Source organism: Spea bombifrons, chromosome 8, assembly GCF_027358695.1.
Source record: "Spea bombifrons isolate aSpeBom1 chromosome 8, aSpeBom1.2.pri, whole genome shotgun sequence".
NCBI lineage: Eukaryota > Metazoa > Chordata > Amphibia > Anura > Pelobatidae > Spea > Spea bombifrons.
In genome coordinates, this window is record NC_071094.1 from 43,883,016 (window position 1) to 43,898,339 (window position 15,324).

At 40.4% G+C, this 15,324-nt stretch overlaps 1 long non-coding RNA gene across 1 annotated transcript; it reads left to right on the forward strand.

The window, feature by feature from the left end:
* The first annotated feature begins 8,648 nt into the window (after positions 1–8,648).
* On the forward strand, positions 8,649–11,485 carry LOC128503220 (uncharacterized). Its single transcript, XR_008355204.1, has 4 exons — positions 8,649–8,716; positions 9,541–9,555; positions 10,390–10,487; positions 11,413–11,485. It is a non-coding gene; the product is annotated as an uncharacterized LOC128503220 (long non-coding RNA).
* Positions 11,486–15,324: the final 3,839 nt, after the last annotated feature.

A 15,324-nucleotide genomic window follows, 5' to 3' on the forward strand; every position in this document is an offset into this window, starting at 1 on the left:
AGGACTACATATGGCGGAAAAAGGGCAGGTATAGCCACATGAAGAAATCACCCCAACGGTGAAGGAAGGTGGAGGAAGCATCATGATTTAGGGCTGGGTTTTCTTGTTACTGTAAGTACACCATGTTGACAAAGGTGTTTGGACACATGACTCTTATACCAGCAGGGATATTTATGACGTCTCATTCTAAATACATAGACATTGATATGAAGTTGGTTGCCCTTTGCAGCTGTAATGGCGTCCTCTCTTCTGGGAAGGTTTTCCAAAAGATTTGTTCCCCTTCAGCACACCAAACATTCTGTCCGTATCGTGTATATACTACTGTTCAAACGTTTGGAATCACTTAGAAATGTTGTCCCTTAAAATAACTTGAAATGGATCAGAAATCCAGCGCAGGCAGGGTTAATGTTGTAAATGACTATTGTAGCTGGAAATGGCTGATTTTTAACAGGCATACAGAGGCCCTTTATTGCTCCCAGAACTCCTGCGTCCCAATGACACGTTGTGCTCGGGGATCCAAGTTTAAGTTTAAAAGGCTAACTGATTGTTAGAAAATTAGCAATTACAAAAACAGTTGCACGAACAAACGAACGCACACGCACACGCACACGCACCATTACATAAGTTATGGTGGGTAAAGGTGATAGAAACTCTTCAACTGTCCTGTACAGCGGCCAATTACTTTCAAGGGATCCATGTATAAAGTGGATTTAGAGGCAAAGGTGATAATTGTTAACCTTATTTGCATGCGCCTACCCAGAATCCCTTGTGCTGATGGCAGCACCATGAGATTTCTGAGGGAAAAAACAAGCCTTCTGGCTTGTCTGGTGTCTGTAGATGAGTGTTTACTAATACTTCTACTAACCCCTTAAATTTAAGTGGATGGGTATCTGTCACCTTTACTCACCATAACCTATGCAATGTTATAATTTATATATACTACAGTTCAAAAGTTTGGGGGTGATAGTACTGCTTTCAAGGAAACTTCTCCTTTAAACAGAATTGCTATTTTTCTAACGATCAATTAGCCTTTTAAACTTGGATCAGTGAATATAATGTGTCATTGGAACACAGGAGTGATGGGAGTGATAAAGGGCCATTGGAGCACAGGAGCAATGGGAGTGGTAAAGGGCCATTGGAACACAGGAGTGATGGGAGCAATAAAGAGCCTCTCTATGCCTATGAAGAGATCCCATTTAAAAAAAAAAAAGTATTCTAATTGCCATGAAGGTGACATATCCTTTTAAACTGAATTTTATATGAGATATAAAATTATCATATATGAAGATAACATTTTAAGAACTATAAATAATTAAATAGAAATAAAATTTAACTAGTGACAAATTCAAAATGTAATGAGCAGCAATTGTAACAATGCACATGATAAAGCTGACTACTATTTAAAGAGGTTTAAGGGTATTTTTTAAATCCCGCGACAATAAATGTCAAACGGCTTTTTAGGTTTTAAGCGTATACATGATCCAGCAATGAATCACTCATATAAATGTACTACGTTACATTATGGAATTCCGTTTTAAATGCATAATATTTCTATTTTTTTATGCTTTTTATTGCCAGTCCTTATTACCAATGAAATATTTGTTTTTTTTTACAGTAAGGGCAGTTAATATTAATATTCCACCTTAGTTAGGTTATTATAATACTAAATATAACACTAAAATTAGCATCCTTATTATGTCCCTAAACATGTCTAGAAATAATGTAATTACATCAAATTCCTGATTTATATTTTTGCATAACTAAAGTTATGGTGGGTAAAGGTGATGGAAAACCCTTCCACTTAAAATTAAGGGGGTAGTAGAAGTATTATTAAACACTCATCTACAGACACCAGATAGCTTGTTTCTCCTTTAAAATTCTCATTGTGCTGCCATAAACACAAAGGATCCTGGGAAGGAACATGCGCAAAAAAAAAAAAAAAAAAAAAAAGTGAACAATGACCACCTTTTAGTTCTATATCCCCTTATATAGAGGTCTGTACCAGAAATACCATTACATAAGTTATGGTGGGTAAAGGTGATGGAAAACCCTATAATAATAAATATAATAAAGTATTATTAAACACTCATCTACTGACACCAGAGAAACCAGAAAGCTTGTTTTTCCCTTAGAAATGTCATGGTGCTGCCACGACCATAAGGGATTCTGGGTAGGTGCATGAGTTATGATCTGGCTATTGCACTTCTTACCAGAGTTTTGTCTAAAGGCTGTCCTGTACAGCGGGCGATTACTTTCAAGGGATCCATGTATAAAGTGGATATAGAAGCAAAATGTGATTATTGTTGACCTTGTTTGCATGCGCCTACCCAGAATCCCCTGTGGTTATGGCAGCACCATGACATTTCTAAGGGAAAAACAAGCTTTCTGGTTTCTCTGGTGTCAGTAGATGAGTGTTTAATGATCTTTCTACTACCCCCTTAGTTTTAAGTGGGTCCCATCACCTTTACTCACCATAACTTATGTAAGGATATTTCTCGTGCTACCCCAAGCCTCAAGCTGATAGCCCAGTATTATAATCTCATTTGAATTTACCTAGCCGTGGTCTTATTTTGTTTCTCTGTGCTTTGGCTAAGATCAATTGTAGTACTGCTATGGCTTGGGGGCCAGGACAGCTTGGAGCCTGAGGGGCTGATTTGCCCTGACAGAAATGCTGGAGTCACAACGTGCAGTTTGTATGCCACTGTGCATTGTGAGCGTGCGATCCTCTTTGGTGGCCTAACTTTCATTATACACTTTTCCCTTTGAACCTTTTGGACTTGGGGTCAAGCTGAATATTTTTGAACCCGGCTAAGCCAGGAATGGCCAGCCCTTGTTTCCTTATTTATTTCATCACTTCGTTATTCATGAGTGACCTGAAGGATAAAGGAGTCTCACTCTTTGGGGCGAGACTCGTAGATCCGGCCCCTCCCATGGGGGGGGATTTGTCTGGGTTTTCCCTTCGGGGGAAACCTAGTATCGTACCAGGCTTCTGCTGCTTCTTGCACAGAATGCTGCACCCAGGAGCACGCACCTCGGGCTCCAAAAAAAAAGATCTAGAGGCAAAAGGTGATTATTGTTGACCTTATTTGCATGCGCCTACCCAGAATCCCTTGTGGTTGTGACAGCAATTTTGAAATTGTTTTTTTTGCGCAGTTCGTTGCTATGTGACACCCGAATTGGAATTTGAGTTTTTAAATGCGTTGTTGCCGTAGCAGTAGATATTATTTTTTTTTTTTAAAAATGTAGAATTTTAGATCTTTTGTTTCCTCAGGAAACAATAGACTGGAATTAGTTTAATTTACATTCCAAAGTTAACTCTCCCCAGATGGACAGCTGCTGAATAGCCTGTCCTAAGGTGCATCCCGGCTCAGGAGTGTCTCAAATTTCAGCTCTCTTCATTACAGAATAAAATCCCCACCGATAAATCAGTCTGATCTTCACACAAGGGCAGTCCAGAACCAGAGTTTCCTCTGGACAAGGGAACCAACAACCCTGGACATCACGTGTCAGCCATCATTTGGCCTCATCAACAGGATTCAGCTGATATCCCCCTAGGCATAAGAAGGCAAGAGGATCCATGTACGGACTCATCTTACCACTTGGGGTTGGCCCCAAGAGCGCTTCAAAGAGCAAAATTCCAAACAAATAAGGTTTGAGATGAACTCATTGAGAATGGACAACCATTTCACAACTATAGTGCCTTTATAGAGGAGAATCACCATTGATAATTCAGTCTGATCTAAAACAAGAGGCAAATTTCCCCTACACAATGGATCTAGCAGCCCCAGACATACATTTCGGTTTTCTTGGCCCTCGTCAGCATACCTGGGAACTTTATGGCGACGTGGAGTTTTGGGGTTTCCAGGTATACTCATCAGTGGGGTCTAATTGGTACCCCATTTGGGACATGAAAGCAAGAAGGTATGGACTCTTCTTTCCACTCGGAGTGGGCTCCGATAAATCCTCAAAAAGCCAAATACCACACAAATAAGGTTTGAGGTTACAGCCGTTTAATTGCCTGTCTTATGGTGCATGCCCACTAGGGACAATCTCAACTGTTAGCTCAACTTGGAAAAATCTCCGTTGACATATCAGTGAGATCCTGCTTACAAGAGAACAAAATTCCTCTGTATGAGGGAACCAACGACCCCAGAGACATACTTTTTAGCCTTCATGGGCCTTGTCTGGTTGGTATCCCTCTAGGCTCCCGTAACGGGACGTAGGACAGGCTATTATGTGCTTATCCATACTCGGTGACTGAACCACAAACGTTTTTTTGTACAGAATAAACATTATAATAAAACAGCAAAATTATATGTTTCTATATGTGTTCCTTTGACATTTTTTTCCAAGTCTTCCTAGGCCCCGGTTCTCTGCTGAATATCATTATTAATGAATTGTAATGGTTTTATACATTTGTTGCTGAGTTAGATAAATACAGTTATAGTATTTTTCATGCTAAAAACATTTTTTGATGGAAAATATTAAATCTGTTTTTTTTTTACCTCTTGACATTGTGTTTATAATTTTATTCCATTTTTTTTAACATTTATTATTTGAGGACATTGTATTGCATTTTTAATAGAAACAGGACAAGTTATTTGTACCTAATATATTGAAAAATAAAATAAATACAATAAATATATAATTCAACAAATGAATAAAAGTAATAATAATAAACTAACTTTTTTGTTTCAAAGTTTATTCTTATTCCTTTAAAAAAAGGATGAAAATGAAAAGTCAAAAGCGCATAAATTAGTATGAGTTTGTACGTCAGTTACGAGGTGGGGTGCACTTGGTTTTACTTGCCCCCGTGGGCCTTAAGGTGCCTTTTTTAGCCAGGACACTAAGCTTTCCCTCGGAAATTGGTGCTTCCTATTCTAGCTCTGTACTGACACCTAGTGGCAGTAAGGGGTGTGGGTTGTGTTTGAGTCATATGTATGTCACCTAGAAGATGTCAGGCGTGTGCAGGTTGGAAAGGGTCACGGAGAGGGAGGGGGTGTTACAATATGCAGGGTGTGTGTAATTACCGTGATGAGTGTAGAGGGAGGGGCCCCTGCTCATGCATATATATATATATAAACATATATAACCGTGTGAATGCACCAAACAGGTCTGGATAAATTTGCCCAGACCTGCCGCATGTTGTGATGTCTGTCTCTGCTTCTGTATGTTCCGTGGTGTGTGGTCTTAACCGCTTGTGTGTGTATTCATTTAATAACACACATTATATTTAGGAATATATATATAGCGCCACCAGGTGTTACAGGGACGTACTTAGAATCAACCCTGGCGCTTTAAGGCCAGCAGCTGACAGGTGATATTTATAGCATGCCACCAGCAATAAACTAAAGGACAGTGTATGGGCCCTAATTGCCAACATAGTGGTCTGAGTCCCGTCCTTAGTATGGTGATGTCATAGTTATATTTCACATCTGAGGTCAGAGTTGGGCTTCCTATAACTCCTGTCCCTAATATAGCTGTGCATTATAGATCCCCATAATGAGAATTCTAATTGGCAGGCGTCACTAAAGATAATCTCCTTTTCTGTGAATTGTAGGATGGGTATGTGGGGTGAGTCAGCCCCGAAATAATGATCTATAAACATGAGGGTGCTCCTCATTATTGGATTACTAGGAACTGCCAGTCATTTTTTTATTTGTACAAAATATTAACCGGGGGGTGAAGGCTTTTCCTAAAATTTGTAGCTTTCTATGGTTGGGTCATTACTCCCCCCCCCCAATATACCCATGGGCTCCTATTGTACCCCAAACTACCTAATTTACCTAAAAGTGGTGGGAATAACATGACTTTATTTTAGGATCTTTAATGATAGGAATTTTATAATAAAACATTGAATTGAATTTAACATCCTTAAATTTAAAAAAAGTTAAATTGAATTTAACATCTTAAGTGCTGTGGCACAGGAGATGTTTTGATACCTTGGAGGGCGGGCCAAGTCCTATAGTTTTCATATAGCTAGATTTAGGAGACATCCTTCTAAATGGCGTATACATCTATAAGGCCCATCGTCCTTCGGGCTGATGAGAAATTTTATGAAGATAAATAAAATACACAAATGCCTAAATATATTTATATTTTTATTGTCCCTGTATATTTTTTGGCAAGCAAGGAGAGGGCACCTACCAGAGAGCTATGTGGCTGGCACTTTATGGGTTAAAGAGGGGCTGTCACATCTTTAAGCATAACTGTGTTCATTAGAACTATTTAGGGCTTTGGACAGTAATTGGAGATATTTAGCGGGTACATTTAAAATTTTTAGGGGATTTTTAAGATCGTCTCTGAGATCTGCGGCTCGGAGATCTCTTGAAAGTTTCTCTCCCTTCTCCTCCTTCACTCCCTTATAATGACTGCCTGACCCAATCAACTACAGTCAGCAACTCACCAATGGGGGGGGGGATATATAATAATGGGGAGAATAACCCTGCAGATCCTGAGAACTGAAAGTTTATTGTAATTTTTTATACTTTACTTTACTTACTTTAATTTTTTTTTATAATTATTATTATTATTAATTATTATATTATTATTATATTATTATTATTTATCAATTTCGTGAAAATTATGTTTTTGTCTTTTTTTTTTATTGCTCATAATCCCACACACGCCTCTTAATAGACAGATATCTAGAAATAAATTTACAAGCCAAACCAGCAGATTTAAGCCCAGATTCCCATGGAAACCCCGTTTTTGGTTCCATTGTTATTTATCTCCTTGGATCACCCTCCTACCCATTGTCACCGAGTTATTGTCAGTCTGGTATATCCTGCTATGCTAAAAACATCTCGCGTTTCTGGGAGGCGGCTGCTTAGGCTATTTATCTACAATATATATCTATTAACCATAAATGTGCCAAACAATGCACAGGAAGCAGGTATATTCCATAGAGAAATGCTTTGGACAAGAAGTCCAGGTTTAACATTAGAAGGTCAGAGGCTTAACTGTAATTTCAGAACAGATCACTGAAAGGGTAGTGGATAGGTGGAACAGCCTCCAGGAATAGATCAAAATTAGGTTGGGTCTACACTACAGTAGAAATTTTCCAGCAGTCAGTTGTGTCTCCTGAGATGGTATCTAAGCGAGCAGGAAGGGGACAACAGAGACCATCATGTAGGTTTTGGTTCCACAAAGCTGTCTATGTGGTGGAAGCAGAGATGGTGCCCTGTTCCTTATGCTACTACTACTTTTAGTTAGGTGCTCAAACATGCATGGGTTTCTAGAGCCTCCTATATAAGAAGACAAGGCCCTCTTGAGGTCAGAAAGGTAAATTGGTGAGAAAGGCAAAAGCAGGACCATCATTTTTTACATCTGCCATCACCGTTCCTCTGAAGTCGACTTCCTAAAGTTCATCTAGATGGCGTGTGGCCGATAAAATTCCACTTTGACTATCAAAGCAATTTAATTCCTAGAATAATCTTATTCATTGGTTGAGCATCAATTGCTTCCTATTTGACTCATTCTTACAAGCGTCTACTGTATCTTCTAGCTTTACGTCGTACTAAATTCCATATTCTTGGTGCCATTCATTCTACAGCCTTGGATCACCAAGGATCTCCCAAATATTCTTCCGTCATGTTTAGATAATCACCAACAAAGTATCTCCTCTTCTCTTATTATCTCTTTCTCTTTGCCTGGGTCAAAGAACAGGCCCAGAACATGGTGGAAACACCACCCAAACTACGTCGATACGCTTCGGTCACCTGTCAGTAACACTATGGACTCCCATTAACTGATGTGTCACGTTGAGCGGATTCCACCGATTCCACCGATGTTGATATTACATTTGTGTGATGAAATGTACTTATAAATTATCACCGCAGAACCCGAAAGTTATTTGTGATATTTCGTTCTCTCTTTGTTATTGTATAAGTCATCCTCGTTGTTATCTTGACCTCACGAACGTGGCGCTGTCCAGCCCTCTCCTCATATAAATATCCGCATATAAATCCATTCAGATGTGATAAGGTGCCAGGTCGCTCCACGCTCCCAGCACGGGAAGGCTGGACGATATAGGTTACCAATATCATCTAATATTCCGTGAAGCAGAACTTGTTCCCTCATCTTTAATCTTGGGTCAATCCCGACCATTTACGAGGTTTGAGACTTGAGCCCATGGGCTCTACAGGTAGACCTTTAACAGCATACAGCTTATGCTTATTATGTCTTCTGATGTCAACCACAAATGCTATGTCCACAAAGCTTCTTACGTTTGTCCTAAATAAGTGATACTTAGATATAACTCTACCCTACATGACGCCAGCCCAGCCTTCATCACTTATAGACCTCCTGGAATCGGCCCTCATAATGCACTCCATACTCTCCAAGATGGCATGTTTTATGTCACCGGCTTATCTAGACCTCATGGCTCATAGAATACATCACTGAGTGATACATGAGTGATACTCTTATCTCCTCCATGCAATCAAATCCCGGTCTCCGAGTATGATTGGAATGTAGGTCCTAGGACTTAGGGATGACTTCTTATTCTGAAATCTTGTAAGAAGGTGGCATTATCTACGTTAATGGGCTGATCCAGGGCAGGGCACGCTTATGTTCTTTTGTTAGACGGGAGGGAGGGTTTTTGACTCCCGAGTATATAAGTGTTTGCCAGCGTTCCGAACAAACACCGATAAGAACTCTTTCAAAATGAGCAGCGCCTTAGTCATCCTTCTGCTTCTCTCTCTCCAGATCACTGGTGAGTTCCCTCCACGTCTTCTAAAAATCTATAGAATAATAAATGTATTCCTTGGACTAAAATAAGTATAGGTTTTACACGAGTGATCTAATTAGAAGTTGTGATACTGGCGTTAATTATAGTTTATTTATGCGATTCTAGAAAGTTTCCAAGATTCCAAGGAGCAGAAGTCATGTACATTGTAGGAATTTAAAAAAAAGTAAAGTATCCCTAGGCTCCTCAGGAAGAAACGTGCTTAATTTGACTTATAAATATAGTTAAAATATGTTTTATATTACATTTAAAATCAATTATTAATCAGCTATTAAAATAAATCGGCTGGTGGGGTTTTTTTTATGCCATGGACTATGATAAATGCAGACGAAGATCTTTAAAGTGTAAAATTGTTCAAATATAGTTTTCTTTTGGACGTAAGAAGGGTTTCGGGCCAATACGGGGACATCTTGTCACCTTACCCACCCTACTCATCTGACGTATATGTAATGTAAGGGCAATTAGTTATATTGCATATAATGTTTTGGAGGGAAACGTGTGTAGGGAGGACCCCTAAAGGTTCGGCCACGTCAGGGATTTAGTGAGATCTCCTTATGTCTGCTTAGCTCCTGTTCAACCAGTTTCTCCGGCGCTGGGATGTGCAAATCGATGATTAGGGAGGTGCAGGAAGATAAATCGTGTTCCCTTTTCGTATTATTGCAAAGAGACGACCTTATAGCAGAGGCTTCCATAATGGAGTCGTTAGATCGGAGCTCCGATGAGGCGTATGTCAGATATTGTGAAAATATTTACTCACTTTCTCTTTTTTCATTTTTTCCCATTATTTATAGGATCAGCATGTCAAGGTAAAGTAAACGTAGCGGTGCGGGGGGGGGTTACTATGGAAGGGAATGAAGGAAAAGGTTATATAAATATGGGAGAAGGTGAAGGCCGGTAATTAGGGTGATTAGGGTAATTCATTAATTAAGACCGGTAATTAGGGTGAAATGGATTTGAAAGGGGAGAGTGGTGGAGGTCACTGGTAGGAGGGGGGAGACAGAAGCAAACACACAAAGGTGATAGAGAGAGAATAGAAACAAATGAAAACAGGATGAAAAGGAGGAGGAGAATGGTGGGGAATTGGACTAGCGGATGAAGGAACCAGACGGAAAAGGGGGAAATGTACATATGTCCCAAGTGTCTATGTTTAGTTTGACTAGTGCTTCTTTGGAAACCAAATCCACGTGCCCCCCTCTCCTCCCCTGATGCCCCTCTCTCCTCCCCTGATGCCCCTCTCTCCTCCCCTGATGCCCCTCTTTTCTAGGAGCTCGGAATGTTTGCTGGGTATGAGGGTATCGCAGGGTTCTACTGCCCTAAAAGCCCCAATAACAGCAATAGGGAGAGCCAAATGAGTCAATGTGTGTTTGTGCACATGCAAAAGATCATTTAACCCTTGTCAGAATGGCTGAATCTAATCAATATCTTTTAATTTAAAAAATATATATATATCATACATATCAATGAAAATGTAACATAAAAAACCTAAGTCAATCCCTGAAAAAAGTATTTATTTTACTGTGCCGTCTCTAACTAATAATGTGACCCTTCTGACATATGTTGATGGTGGTGGTGGGTATCCGTCCATCTCTCTCTTCCATCATTAAAGCCTCCTCTCTGCTCTCTCCTGACGGTGGTTTCAGCTAATTCGACGAGCACACAAGTTCCTGCCTGGGGTATCGCACTCCTGGTCCTGGCGTCTGTCTCTGTGGTGGCCATTATCGTGGGCTGCTTTTTTGTAGTAAGTTGACATTAAATGCTATGATTTCAGCGAAAGGCAAAAATTGTTATGTGATCTAAATTATTATATACAATATCCAGTACAAAAAAAACGAAACCCAAGTAATCAGATTCTCAGCATTAAAAAATTTCCATATCATGTTGAACCTAAAAAGGTATTTGGCCTCGATCCATACAAAGCCCACCAGTTCCTGTTGGTAAGATCTGTTGCCAGATCTCCTTGATACGAGAGAAGCCAGAACAAAACCAAAAAAAAACCCAGTAATTTCCCTCCAGCGCTGGGTCCTTGTGGTGTCCTCCACCAGACATTGAGGAAGACCTTCACATACGGAGGGCGAGTTAGCTTGGCTTGCACTAGCCCAGGGCAAGGATAGGCAAAGTGTCCATGCAAAGAGACCAGTGTCCATGGCAAGGTTTGTGAAGGTCCATAGAACATCGTTTAATTGCCCACCACAGACCCCATAAGCAACGTTGGTGCCTACCCTCGGTCCTGGGTTCAGCAGGTCCACCCATGTTCATCCACATCCTTCGCAGACACCCAAATCACTTTTTGGCTACTATTTACCAAGCTAATCCATGTAATTCTTGCCTAACTGCAACCTGTAGAACTTTTTGATAGCAAGAAATTCTGAATTAATCAAAATTACAGGCGCTCCGGGAATCAAAAATTATAAAATTGCTGTATTTCATTTTTAAATGTCTCTAAAACGTTCTTATTTTTATTTTATGCTTAACAATTTATTTCTCATTCCCCCTGTATTTCCCCCTGTATTCTAATTGATTTAAGATCGTGGAAAGTAGACCTATTCTCTTCATTAGTCCGAAAACAGATGAAGTTACATTGTGTACCGTTCACATTGTTATTACATGAATTCCTGAGCAAATGTTTTGTCCAGATTATAAAATATCCATCCTTTCTTTTCCAGATCGCCTTTCGGAGAACCTAGCAGATAGAACACAGAAGATGAGTCTGTTCCACATAATTACCAAACCAACTTTGCATGAGGTCATCAATAGTTATTGATGACCTCATGCACCCTTCTCTTGTCTTATTACTTCATTTTTAAGCTCTTGTGGTTTTTGTATCATTAAATTGCTGGTGTGGAGTATAACTCTGATTAGGAATATGTTATAGAAGTAACTGTCTGTGATACCATATGATTTGGGGGTTGCCCTTTGACTGGTAAGATATAATATATAATCTATACCGAGCCACCGTTCATTTTTTGGAAATGTAATTAAATACATGTCTAAATCATTGCCAGACAGTATTACATACGCAAATAAAACAACATTTTAAAAAGGTGACGTCTCTATTTGTCTGGGGGGCCATGGTTTAACATTGGTAGAACATAACCCAATTTTGGTGACTACATTTAAAGAATGGCGTTTTATTAAATCCAAAGGAGCGCCTCATTCCGGCCTTACCGTATACTCAAGGTTGACACAATTGGGGAGTAATATGACGTGAAATAAAGCACGTTATACATTATAAAGGGGCCCTTTTTTACCACCGGTACCTTTGGAGTGTCAGCCTCAGTCATCGGCTTTGCGGAGTGGGTTAATGTATGTAAACAGGAAGCAAAAAGGTTGCCATATCAGCATATTTTTCAAAGACTCACTGGGTTTCGCACAGAAACTCCAGAAGAAACGCCAGTTCGACACCCGAATCCTCCAGGTTGTGGGAGCGGAGTCCTGACATGCCCCACTCCCTGCCAATTTCCCCCTTGAATGGGGGGGGTGTCCCGCCGTGTCAGTAGAAACGCTCACTGGCGTCAGCGAGTATCACTGGCTCCATCCCGCAAGGGGGGCTCTGGGCAGCCGCAACCTAACAGTTCCCAGGTATACATATATATATTGCGCATGTTGCTGACCAGCGCAATGTAAAGTGCTGCCCCCTACAGGCTGTATGATGTATAAGCTTACAAAGGTTGTGTCACGAGCTCCGTTAGCACTGGGCTTGTATCTAATGTAGGGGATGTAGTTGCAGATTATTAGGACAGGCCCAGGCAGCAACAAGTTTGGATCTAATGTAGGGGATGATACTGGCATTATCAGGACAGGCGCAGCCAGTGCCAGGTTTGTATCTGATCTGGAGGTTGCGACTGCACATTATCAGGTCAGGCTCAGAGAATGCCATGTTTGGATCTAATGTAAGAGATGTGACTGTATGAAGGTAGTGTGTGCATGTGTTAGCGTATGCTGTTAACATGTATGTTAATATATGGTGTTAGCGTGTGTTTGCAAGCTTGTTATGTTAGCATAAGCGAATGCAGTAAGCAAGCATGTTATGGTATGGTGTTACAGTGTGTGTTAGTATTTGGCGTTAGCATGAATGTCTGCCGGCATATGGTGTTAGTGTGTGTTAGTGTATGGTGTTAACATGAGTGCGTGTTAGTGTATGGTGTAAGAGAGTAAGTGTGTGTGTCAGCGTGTGGTACTAGCGTGGATGGAGGGATATAGTGTGTGCACTTCTGTGTAATTGTATGGTGTTAGAGTGAGTGACTGACCTTTACTGTCCATTATCAGGAGAGGCTCAGACAGCGCCAAGTTTGTATCTAATGAAGGGTAAATGACTGCACATTATCAGGACTGGCTCAGACATTGCTTGGTTTGGATCTAATGTAGAGAATGTGAATTCGCTATTTCAGGACAGGCTCAGGCAGCGCTGGTTTTGCGTCTAACGTAGGGATCTGACAGCACATTATCAGGACAGGCTCAGACACTACCTGGCTTGTATCGAAAAGAGTGACTAATTGAGAACATTTAAGAACAGGTTTATTTTTCAGACTATAGAAGGTTTTTTTTACTTCTAAGAATCTGCGCACAGTCATCGTTACAGGAAGGGAGTTGCTCATAACCCGGGGCAGCTCCGTCTGCCAAGCACTTTTCTTTAACAAATAAAAAACACACATCCAGTGTTTATTTACACTTTTTTTTGCAATTTTAGTGTTAATCTTGTATTCCAAAGAACCCGACGACACAGTAAATATAATAACTGTGTGATGTAATTGATTGGAATTCTATACTTCGACCATCAGCAATAAACCAATCCTACAACCAACACAAATCAAACAGCAGTGACCCTGCGTTATGGGGGCTTCAGGAGACTTAAACAGCTTTTAAAATTATCACTCAACAATTCCCTTCCCATCTTATGCTTCAATGTCCTGATTGCAGACAGGTGGCTGCATCCAGGTCACCTATTGAAAATAGGTAGCATTTCGGTAGGAGTCTACTACCACCTGCTGGCCATAACAGTAATTGCAGCCATTGCATCAAAAGCCTGATTACCCCTAAACCCAGCCAGGCTTAATGATAGCCAATAAATGTTGGCCTAAATTGCCACCATTACAGAGCTTTGTTTAGCTTGACAGTAATATGAAATAATGATCCGACAGAGGCCAGGCGATTGTCCCGAGCCTTCCCTACTGCCAACAGGAGACACAGAAGACACCCTGTGGACTTTACAAGCTGGGAGAAAGTATACAACAGAGAACAGCGGCCTACTTAGTAGAAGTTATTTGCAGCAGGCATACATTAGTTAATTTTTACTCGTAGATGTTGGGAGACTATATTTTCACACTACCTGTTATGATCCTGGCAGCTGAAGGTGGGGTAGTACATTCTGTTACAATGTGATTCGGGCAGTTGATGGTAGGGCGGGATTGCTTTTTTTGGGATTCTGACAGTTGAAGGTGGGACAGTTGATATTTTTGACTTTGGAGTTGACAGCAGGACGATCTTCCTTGCTGTATTGTTACCCTTGTAGACGGTGGCTGAATGCTATAACTTTGTTAGATTGTGATCCAGACAGTTGATGGTGTGCATGGCGCTACACCTTCACAAAATCTCTAGGACCGTTGACCTTGCCCCACCAAAAAGTCAGAGAAAACAATGTCAGTGGTCACAAGATGTCACCCCAATCAGCCCCAATGGCTTTTATATATGTCGGAGGAGGTTGTTCATTTACTGACAAAGACCAAATGGGATTAAAATGGTACCCAATGTTGTATCTTTGCTGTTCACTTCTACAAGACATTAACTCTGTCAAGCATTTAAACCTTAGCAGATCTGTCATTTTATGTACCTTAAAACTGTAGAAAAACTTTTAAGATATTTTTTTTTTTGGTTCTATGAAAAAAACACGATCATCGTTTTCCATGATTAAGAGAGGGTTTCCCATTTTTGTTTGTGGATACGATATAAGAAGGCTTATTTATCTGATAGGATTGTATGTTTTTGTAAAATAGGTATCGGCCTTGACCAAGGGGCACATTCAGGCATTTTTGGGATGCTCTTTATAATTTATTCTAGATCGCTTGATAACATACTTTAGCCATACCAACTCGGAGTATCATCGATACCAAATAATAGGTGACTTGGGTGAAACATCATCATGGGAATGCCGGAAGATAGGTCCATGGCTATCGGATGAAGAAGGCACGTGTCGATAAGCACGTCAGGAATTCACTATCATTCGCGTTCCATAGATTTGCGGATGTTATTCCATGGGTATGTTTCTTGTGAAATGCAGATCAGCTGGGGCGAAGGAAGAGAAACCTGTTTATTATCTACGCCAGAGAAAGGCGTGCCATTCCTACGCTTAAACATAAAGTCCTTATAAACTGCGATCCAAAACCAGTAGACAGAATTGTTTCGAAGAGTCCAGTTCAAAATGGCCTCCGGTCTCATAACTGCCCTACTTATCTGCCTTCAAATCACGGGTAAGCCCTCCAGGAGAGGAAATATTTCATTGATATCATTTATCTCTGGATGATTACATAGATGGAGCGCAATGTACGCTATTGATATATTAAATTAGGCATGTGTAATGT